This window comes from Lactuca serriola, chromosome 6, assembly GCF_051521515.1.
Source record: "Lactuca serriola cultivar US96UC23 chromosome 6, Lser_US96UC23_V15, whole genome shotgun sequence".
NCBI lineage: Eukaryota > Viridiplantae > Streptophyta > Magnoliopsida > Asterales > Asteraceae > Lactuca > Lactuca serriola.
The window spans coordinates 139,893,734-139,904,690 of NC_136413.1; positions in this window are offsets into that span (position 1 = coordinate 139,893,734).

Here is a 10,957-nt window from a genome sequence, read left to right on the forward strand (position 1 = left end):
GAATTTAGTTTTAAAAATTAACGTGTGCTTTTTATGTGAATTTTAAAGTTATTATTATATCTAATTATCTATAGTGTTGAGGTCATGTCTTGACGAAGACGAACATATATTGTTTTTTATTATCTGAATCAAGAAGGTCGAATAATTAATAGGTATATATACATTGCCGATGGGTGTACAAAAATCGACCAACAGCCCACACGAGCGCAAAGTTGATTTGTTAACTCGCAATACTAAAACGAATGAAAAAGTTTTTTTTGGAATGAACCCATATCAATGCCTATATTAACCAAATTAAAGTAATTATATTTCTTAAAACCCTACAATTCAAGACATTATTAACAAGAGGATAGACTTATTCCATCATGTAGGAGAATTTTCACTAAAAACAAACTAAGTTGTCAATATGAGATCTAGGAATACTTACCGACAAATCCTTAGAAGAATATAAATCTAACACCCATTTGTCATGTTAACTAGAAAGGATAATGTGGTGAAGAAGTTGAGAATAACCGAGAAATGTACACCCGCCAAGGGCAGACCAATAGAATGTCTCGAAGGTCCCAGACAACTACTAGATTTTTTCGTATTAATGTATGTAGGATTCCAATTGTCACATCTGGAATGTAGAATGTCAATTATGGAAATAAATTCCTTTTGTAGAGGCCAATTCGTCGAGTTTATGGCATAAACTCGACGTGTTGGAAGCTTTTGGGGCGCGTGTTTTTTAAGACCAACTCGTCGAGTTGGTGAAGGGAACTCGACGAGTTGGACGTTGTTTGAGGAAACCCTAATTTTAGGGTTTTGCACCCTATTTAAAAACCTTAACTCCCTTGGCTGACCTCCTTACCAGGCTCGTTGTCCAGAAAACCCTAATTTTGTGTATTATCCTTCAAGGTTGAGTGTGTGAGCTTCTGGTGAGCTTGGAGAGTTGGTTTTTGGTGTTCTTTGAAAGGAGTTTGAAGATTGAAGGTGCTTAGTTTGGAAGGAAGGCTTTGAATCCAAAAACTCTCCACTTTTTGCAGTCCTTTAGAGGTAAAAAGTCGAAACCTTGTGTTGTTATATTATAGATCTCTTTGTAGGATGTTTTAGCTTGATTTTTAGGCGTATGATTGGGTTGCCCAAAAGGTTATGGGTTCCAGGGGTTATTATGTTAGATCTGACCCTTTAATGACCTCTCTTGGCATAAAGTTGCAAGCTTTGCTAAGTCCTTACTCTCATCCATGCATTAAGTCCTTTATTAAGCCATTTTGGGCTCTAGGGTTCCTTTCTTGTATGCATGGACGTAAAGTTTGAAACTTTACGTGATAATCCAGCCTTAGGATGTCGGATCTGTGTTTTAGGACTATGTTTTCAGAGTTTAAGGGCTTAATGGGTTAAGCCTCACTCTATTAAGTCAAGGATTCGGGTTTGGGTCCATTGTAGTGGCTTTTAAGGGTAAAGTTGGAAACTTTACCCTTCTAGTCAGCATTTGGGAGGAGATCTAAGAATGGAAGCTTCTAGATTCGATGGAAATAGCTTAATGCATTAAACTGTTTGATTATTGGCCCACTAGGCGAGTGGAGAACTTGGCGAGTTGATGAGAGTTTTCCCGATTTGTGCAATTATTGGAGAAACTCGACGAGTTGAAGGACAACTCGGCGATTTGGGTCAACTCGGACCGTTGAATTTGACTTTTGAATTATAGTTAAGGGAATTATGGGCTTAATATAAGGCATGTATGGGGTTGGGCTCAATTTGGAAAATTGAGCCATCAGTAGGCTTTGATGGTCTAGTAGTTTCTGGTATTTTGGGCTTGAGTTATTAATGGGCCATCGGGATGAAAAGTGTTTGCACTAGAAACAATGGTTAGGCCTTAAGGCAGGGCCATGTAAGGAGTTTGTGCCCAATTTGGAAAATTGGGTCATTGGTTGATTAGTGGGCCTTTGGGCCTTTCAGATTGTAGTTTGGGTCATGGATTTGGATAAGGCTAGGTTAAGGGTAAAATGGTCGTATTACCCCAGGTATGGAGTTAAGGTTATGGATTACAGCCCAAATGCTAATTGGGTGTATTCTTGTTATTGATAGTTCGAAAAGTTGTCAAGGCAGTAGCTAGGGATTCTTTCAATGAGCTTATGCAGTGCAAGGTAAGTATTCTCACTATATTCCTGGGTCGAAGGCACCAATGTTGAGCCATTATGTGTTATGTGGTATGTTAGTTGTCTCTATGATACTTGCATGGAAGACCTCGGCGGTGTTGGGTTATGAGCATTCTAACACACCTAAGTGTACATGCAACCCTAAATACCTTGGATCTATGTTTTCTCTATTATACATGCAAATAAGAACTTCCAAGCTATTATCCTAATCTAGCATACAAAACTATCAATATAACAAGATAGAATACATACCTCTTTGATGTAGAATGTCTTCATGAAGCTTGAGTGCCTAGTGCCCCAAGTGTGACACCTCAAATGGTTCACACAACACCAAATACACTTGGAATAACTTGAGGGAAATCTACACTTCATGAAATCGGCTAGCCCTTCATATTCACACACTCTAGTATGATCCCAGTGGCTGATTTTGTCAAGAATAAGATCTTTATATAGTGTTACAATTAGGATAAACCCTAATTGTCATGACTTTCCATTTCCTTGGATCCATGGGTTCAAATACACCATGGAGCATCCATGGACCATCCTATGGGTTTTAGCCCAACTTGATTATCCATGGAGCATTAGCCCAATGTACAACTTGCATGATTCCAAGTCCCGGTCCAATTGAAACTTGGGTGATGAGAATCTTTCCTTATTTGGTAAATTTAGACATTACCACAAATGAAAGAATCAATTTCATATTTCCACTCTTGCTATTAATGGAATCATATAAGCAACAATTTTTCCTCAAATGCCATTGTAAGGATATTTTAAAATAAATAAAATCTAAAAAAATTTCTTTTATTTTAAAACTTTGTGGAAAAACTTATCCTTACAATCCATATGAAAACTTGTTGTTATCTATTCCTAAGCAATATCTCATAACTCCTAAGAAGTAGCTCAAGAATCTGATCTTCAAACTACGCGATAGAAATTCATCTATGCGATCAGATTCAGCATATCTTTCTTTAAGTTTCTTCACTTTTCTTTGATTCTTAAAACATCACCATGTGACCCAGTCACAACATTTATCAGGAATCTCAGAATAGAAACTTAACAGAGTTAGATAGTGGACTTTACCTGAAGTAGAGTCAAACTTATTGACTTTAACATCCTTAGGTAAATTTGGCAGCTTCGCAACCAATGCCCCTTTCTTTGGCAATATAAACATATGGACCCTTTGATAATGGTACACGGGACTATCACAGACTTAGCTTTTCTCTTTACCATTTGGTCAACCGAGTTGACTATGGTCGATCCCTTTCCATTGGGAAGAGAATGCTTTTCTGGATTTCCTGTGTCACTATTGTCAATGTCCATCAAGTTTTAAGGAAGTTGATCTTAACAAATAGATAAGATCATTAAGGGTCTTGTCATAGTCTGTTTCATAGGTGTCCCAAAGGAACTCACTGTGTGACTTAGAAAGTGAGTGAACCACCAACTCTCTCAAGACTTTGACACCCAACTCTCTCGGCTTGTCAATATGTGACTACATCTCCAAGATGTGACCACACCTAGACCTTGCCTTGCCAATAGGGCCTGAGTGACCTTAAACTTTTCAAGAACTTGTGGGTTGGGGAGAATAATTTGAAGAGGTGAAAGAAGTATGATATCCATGGGACATCATCTTCATTAGGAAATCTTGTTTCAAGAGATTTGGGAAGATCATAAATGTCTAAACCAGACATCTTTTGGGAGATATTCAAGATAGTTGATCTTAAGTCCTTAATATGACACCCAATATGAAATATTAAGGCTAGGACCCAACAAACTATTTTATAACTTACAAGAGGTATGTCGTAATCCAAGTTATAAAATATTTGAAGGTAGGTGAATGACGATTCACCAATTTCCACCAAGATAAACGAAATGTATAATTCGGTTTTAATTGGTTTTGAAACTCCTAGATCTTTGAGATTCATTGAACTGTTCAATGGCATGTTTCAATCTCGAGTGTGCCCTTCAGGTTTTGTGACTGGGATACCGAGGATCACAAAACAAGGTGTGAAGTAACCATGCAAATTACTTGGTACCCTTAAGTGTTTACCCCTCAATCGATGTGTCGGTTAACCACACACGCTCCATCGATACTATGATAAACATTAAGTTACCCTTTGCCTACCTTGTTAAATACGAGTTAGTGTGCCGGTTAACCACACACGCTCCACTAACCGACTTAAACAAAGTTCAAAGTGTAATTTCATGGATTAGCACCTTATTCACATTTTCCTAAGTAACTAAGATTGGGTATTATTAAGAGTTTAGTTACTTAGTATTTATCATTAATACTTTTAATGAATGGAGAATTATAGTCCTGTCAAACCCGTTTGGCTAACGACCCTCCACCAGTTAAGCAAGCGGTGGGTGAGAGTGGACACCCATTAAGTTGCCATTTTATAGGCAGCAACCTTATACCCACCTTATAGATCGGCTTCGTGAATGAGGCATACTAGCGGTAAGACTGACTTTACTCTTATACATATATATATTATTAACTTATAATATTATAAAGTATAAGGGTTGAATTTTAACTCTTTAAAATTCTAAGGGCTAACTTGGAATTAAAGTATTCATAAGAGAAAACTTTACAAATTCCAAAACTTGAGGGCAAGTTTTGAAACTATTCAAAACTAATTAATTCCATAACTTATGTGTTTAAAGTAGTTTTAATCCAAAAACTCTTCAAGTTCCATAACTTGAGGACAAGTTATGGAAGACTTTAAACTAATAAAAGAATTAACTTTTCTTTATTTTATAACTTATGTAATTAATTAAGGTTACACTCTTTTTTTATTATTATTTAATGAAGAGACTCTTGGTCCTCCATAACTTGAGGACAAGTTATGGAGTCATAAAACCATTTAATTAGAACTAGACTCCTCATTTTTGTAACCTTTGCCAACTTTTATGAGTTTTGTGAAACTTAAATGTGACTTTTCATATAACTTGAGGACAAGTTACAAAAACACATTTTAGAATCAACTCTTAGATTAATTTGGATTGAAAACAACTATTTCACTCAACTTTTCTATTAATCTAAGCAACTCATAAGAACAAGATAATTCAAATCAAACTTTTTCATGTAATTAGTCTAAACCTTAAACTAATACAAAACATGAATCTATTATCAATTATCTTTGAAATTGGTTTAGCATGAACATTACCACATCAAAAACAAGTTTATAAGTCCAAAAACATCTTAGGGTAATGTTCCTAGTCCAATTCCAGCCAAAAAGGTCGAATTTATGCTGTCTGGGGGTCCAACTCGTCGAGTGCACGAACCAAATCGGCGAGTTGGATGCTTTTTGACTTGGAATCGGCAAGTCCATTCATGGACTCGGCGAGTCTGCTGGGCAGACAGCATCAAAACTCGATTTTTCAGCTCCATTTGCAAGTATAACAAGAAAACAATCCTGGCTCTGATACCACTGTTGGGTTACGAGCATTCTAACACTCCTAAGTGTACATGCAACCCTAAATACCTTGGATCTATGTTTTCTCTATTATACATGCAAATAAGAACTTCCAAGGTATTATCCTAATCTAGCATACAAAACTATCAATATAATAAGATAGAATACATACATCTTTGATGTAGAATGTCTTCATGAAGCTTAAGTGCCTAGTGCCCCAAGTGTGACACCTCAAATGGTTCACACAACACCAAATACACTTGGAATAACTTGAGGGAAATCTACACTTCATGAAATCGGCTAGCCCTTCATATTCACACACTCTAGTATGATCCCAGTGGCCGATTTTGTCAAGAATAAGATCTTTATATAGTGTTACAATTAGGGTAAACCCTAAGTCATGACTTTCCATTTCCTTGGATCCATGGGTTCAAATATACCATGGAGCATCCATGGACCATCCTATGGGTTTTAGCCCAACTTGATTATCCATGGAGCATTAGCCCACTATACAAGTATGGATGATTTACACAATCAACCCATATATTTAATTAGTCTTCTTTTGATCACTTAATTAATCCTAGATTAATTCTTGATCAATACTAATTAAATAATCTTATTATTCTTATTATTAATATACTAGAACTTATAATATATTAATAACCATAAGTGTCTTATTTCTCTCATTATAGTCTATCCAAGTGCATGATGCCATGCAACCCAAATGGACCATGCTGGGTCGGGTCAAGTCTTACAAATTATAGTTATGGACTTAGACATTAATCCAACAGGCGGGAGCCCGTGGCAATTGGATGTCATACCATGAGGGGAAAGTCCATGGCATTCCAGGTAAAGACCATGAGGGAGCCCATGGCATCATGGATAAAGACCATGGGGGAGCCCATGACATCTATATGTATGTGTGTGATAGTCTGTGATTATATATGGTATGGTATTTTGGGGAAACTCACTAAGCTTTGTGCTTACCGGTTTTCAGTTTATGTTTCTGGTACTTCAGTTTTCAAATGGAAGAGCTCGGGATGATTGCAGAGCACACACTACATGGTTTCGCATATTGTAAATTACTCTGGTTAATTAATGTTTTGTTAAATATTGGTTACTCTGGTTTTGTGTAGAAATTCTGTATTAGTAATTTTCTATTTAAAAACAAAAAAAATTGTCGCGATTTTGGGTCATTACAAGTTGGTATCAGAGCCTTGGTTTGAGGGATTCAGACATACTCTCGAGTGCGTATGAACTCAAACTGAGGATTTGGTAAAGTTTTCTGAAGAAAAGTATTTTTAAGAAAAGAGTTTTCTAAAATAAGAGAAGGGTGTGGTGCATGCAATCAGTCAAGCTCAAGTAATTTTTCCTAAAATACCCATACATGTTATTTGTTACGATTTGATTTATGAATCCGTTAATCGCATGCTAGTTAGGTCCAAGGATCTGCTCAGTTGTTGTATGATACAATGTTAGGAGATAGGCCTTTGTATGTGTATTATATCAGCTGGTAGACTTGCATGCTAGAGGTGATTAGTCAGTGATATATTGGATTGATATGTGTGATGCTTAGTAGTCTTTTGTGTATTGAAAGCTATGTTGTAATGGGAATATCTATTGGTATCAGTAACTGTTAAGTGTATGCTTCAAAAATTGTATACGGTTAGGATCTTATAGCCCTAGAATCATTGATTTGGCATTATTTCCTGTTCCTTTTCAGGTTATGGTTCTAGGGTAGAGTATATTATTCGACAATCTATTTGATCCTGATCTATGTATAATTTGCATGCATAAGGCAACCGGAAGTAAGGGTGGAATTTCTTGCATTAGTGGTACTGTGTGGGGTGAATGATCTATGATAGTTCTAAAGATTGGAGTGTTACCACACAAATATTGCTAGCTTTGTGCTTTGTGGAACTCTTGGATGATGGGAGTCAGCTACTAAGTGAATATGTTGGTATTCATGAGGTGGATAACTTGCATTATGAGGAGTTCTTCAGCAGATGACGACATGGTGAGGTCGGGAACATAGGGGGAGCCTAGGAGGTGCTTCGGTGGGTTTTGTGTTGTTGTTTAGGGAACAATTAGTACATCAGTGGAGTAGGAGACTTAGAGGATTCATGATGATCCTTGAGGAAAGTATGGATAGGTGTGGAAGGTAGTATTGGGCTCGTACTACTGAAAGCACAGGATCCATACTCGAATCGGGAAAGGGCTTGGAGAATCTAAGAAGCTTGGGGAAGAGTATTCTTGAGTATGTTTTGATCTTCTACATGATCGTATTTCAGTTCGGCGATGAGCTTTTAGGAAGGAGGTTTAGCTTCTGGCTTCGACTCAGGTAAGGGTACTGAGTCGATTAGCGAGTAGATGTGGGAAGTCATCTCGTCGGAGATTCCCCGTATTGTTTTAGAGAAGATTCTTGTGATATTTGGTTCGGTTAAGGAAGAGTTTTGGGAGATCTTGGATGAATGTTTTGGAGCGTTTTGTGCTGAGGTTATGTCTATCGTTGAAGCTCGCACTCTTTCTTTCCGTGAATTACGTGCTTGTGGAGCTCCTGTGTTCCATAGGGAGATGGACCCCATTGTCAGTAGGAGTTAGTTAGTGGCTATGGCTGACACGTTCAGGATGAGCTTCTGCCCCATGGAGACAAAGGTCAGATATGTTTTCTGCCTGTTGAAGGACAGGGCACGACATTGGTAGGAAGCGGCCGGCAGTGAGTTGGGCGATGATGATGTTGATGGTATGCTGCGGGATGACATCAGGGAGTTTGCGAGTATTTCAGGGCACCTCGGGAAGAGGGGGATCAGATCAGGTACAGGTTGGAGGGTTTCGGGGAGAGACCCATGGTTTCTGATCAACATTTGAAAGGCCAGCAGAGCCGGAGTCGGTACGGAACGTGCGGGAAACTGCACGATGGAGTTTGTCATTCCAGGAGTATAGGTTGCTACAAGTGTAGCAGGATGGACCATGTCAGCAGGTGATATTGCGGGTATGTTGTCTTTTGTTTTCTCCGGTTGCTATCCGTATTAATGTGCTTAGAATATTTTATTGGTTGGGGTAAGCGGTATATTTGGTCTAATTCCCTGATATTGTGGGTTATGTCTTCGAGAATTGCGGTATGTCTTTTGCATGCCGTGAATGTTCATCTCTCGTATAACAGGATCCAAGTGTTTGCTTGTATTTTGATTTGTAGTCGAGATCGGTTCTGAGGCATTGTGTGGAGGGTTTATCATCAAGATTTTGTGGTCTATTTTTGGGGTTTTGGTTTGGGCATCAGTTTTGAGGGTTGCAAGTGTTGGGTATTGTATCATTTTAAGTATTTGGGATCATTAGTGTTGTCAGCATTCGGGATGTGTTCAACGGATCTTCAGGGATTGTGCAGTCTTTTGGGATGGCGGGTGACGGAATACTAGCATTGGTAAGCATTGGTTTCAATAGATTGTTAGAGGCTAAGAAGGGTTGGGAATCCATCAATTCTCGTGTGTCGTGAGGATTTAATCGAATCAAGGTGGGAGAGAATCTTTCGGGTATTCAAGAGCAGGAGTGGTTATGAAATTAGGTAGAATTTTGCATCCCCGTCGGGGAGGAAGGCGGCCCAAGTGGTTGTCTGGTTTGAGGTTTGTGTGAGTTGGGAGTTTAGGAGACCTCCCAATATTTGAATCGCGTCCTCTTGGTGCTTGATAGCAGGCTTTGGGGAACGAGGTTGGGGTTCCAGTCATGAGAAGAGTTCAATTTAGGTATTCGGTCGAGTGCGTGCTCAACTCTGGGTGTGTTCGAATTGATAGATTGGGGTTAAGGAATTGGGCTACGATTGTAGTAAGGTGAAAATGTTGTAAGACTACGGGGGATCCATAGTATTCACTAGTAATCAGTTGGGGGCAAGAGTGTTGTAAGACTGTAGGATAGCCCGTAGCATTCACAAATTCCTAGGCAGTGGTAAGATGGTGACAAATCTATAACTACTCTCGGATTTCTTCAGCGAAGGGTATCATGGTAAGTGATTTGGATTATCCGATTGGTTATGATTTCAAAGAGTATTATTTAGGAAATTGGGTGATCATTGTGTTTAGCTAGCAATGAAGCGCTAGTATTGTTCAGCGTAGGGCATGAGCGGTCCATGCTATTTGGGGGAGATAGATCAGGTATCCATAAGGTTTAAGAGGTGAGAGATCATCATAGAGTCCAAGTGGGGGAGATATAAGTGGTTATTTAGACCTAGGTTGTATTGCTTGGAGTTCAGGAAACTCCCAGTCGCCGGTTGGCATCGCCTTGATTATTCATAGTAGGTAGTGGGAATTTGTAGGTGTGACCCAAAATCCTAATGGGTCACAGGATTCAGCTCGAGAGGTGTGACATTGTGATGGTCACGAGCTTGGAAGGGGAATAAGTTTGTGCTTTGAGCACGTCGTCCAGGGTTGTTAGGGAATTATACTATGTTTTTTGATTGAGGATCTTTGTGGTCCGTGGGCGAGCCTGGGTGATTATGGAAATTGAGGTTCGAAGTTGATTCAAAGGGTTTGGACCTTGAGTCACAGGATCATGTGGGTAACCAGTGTGTGACGCAGAGGGGTTTAGGTTGGGTAGTCTGGTTGTTGGACTCTTGAGAACTTGGTGGTCGGACTAGGTGCGATATTGGAAGTCTTGGAGATGGTTTAGGAGTACCTATTTATCGATTATGTAAAGGGGTTGGTAATCAGAAGGTTTTGGTGAGAAATGCAAGTGCATATTCGTTGATGTTGGGTTATAAGTGGGGTATCGAATCGATTTTGGGTAAAATATTGAGTTGGGCATCGTGCATGTTCTGTCCAGGGTTTTTGTTTCAGTGGAATAAGAATTTGGGGTGTTATTATGCCAAAGGCATCAATCGCAGGGTTCAAGACTAAGGAATGGGTTTAGTATGATTACAGAATGAGCCATTATGTTGTGTCTTCGGCTGGTACTATCTGTGGAGGGACCAAAAAATCTTTAGAATCAGGAGAAGTGGATTTGATGGCGGGGTGTTGTGGAGCAGTTTTCGTCTGTCAAGATCTTCTTTTGGGAATCGTGTGGGGATACTGTGCGTTTTTGCGTATTTTATCCCAACAATCAAGTAGGAGTCCGGTGGTTAAGGTAGTTGACAGATAATTTGGGATCAGGGAGGTCCCGTTTTCCTTTGGAAAGTAGCCAAGTGGTAGCAGGATAAGTCGGAGTGGTTTCAGTGATTTGGGATTCATGTGTGGAGCCGCTTGTTATTCGGGGTATATGCTAAGTCGTTTGCAGTTGGATTAAATAATCTCAGAGTGGTTGATTAGACCCTGTTGTGCAACTCTCGTCTGATTCTAACCGTTGCAAGGATGAATCTTCTACTCAAAGGATTATCTAAGTATTATTTTTAGTATAAATGTTCTATAGTAGTTTATGATT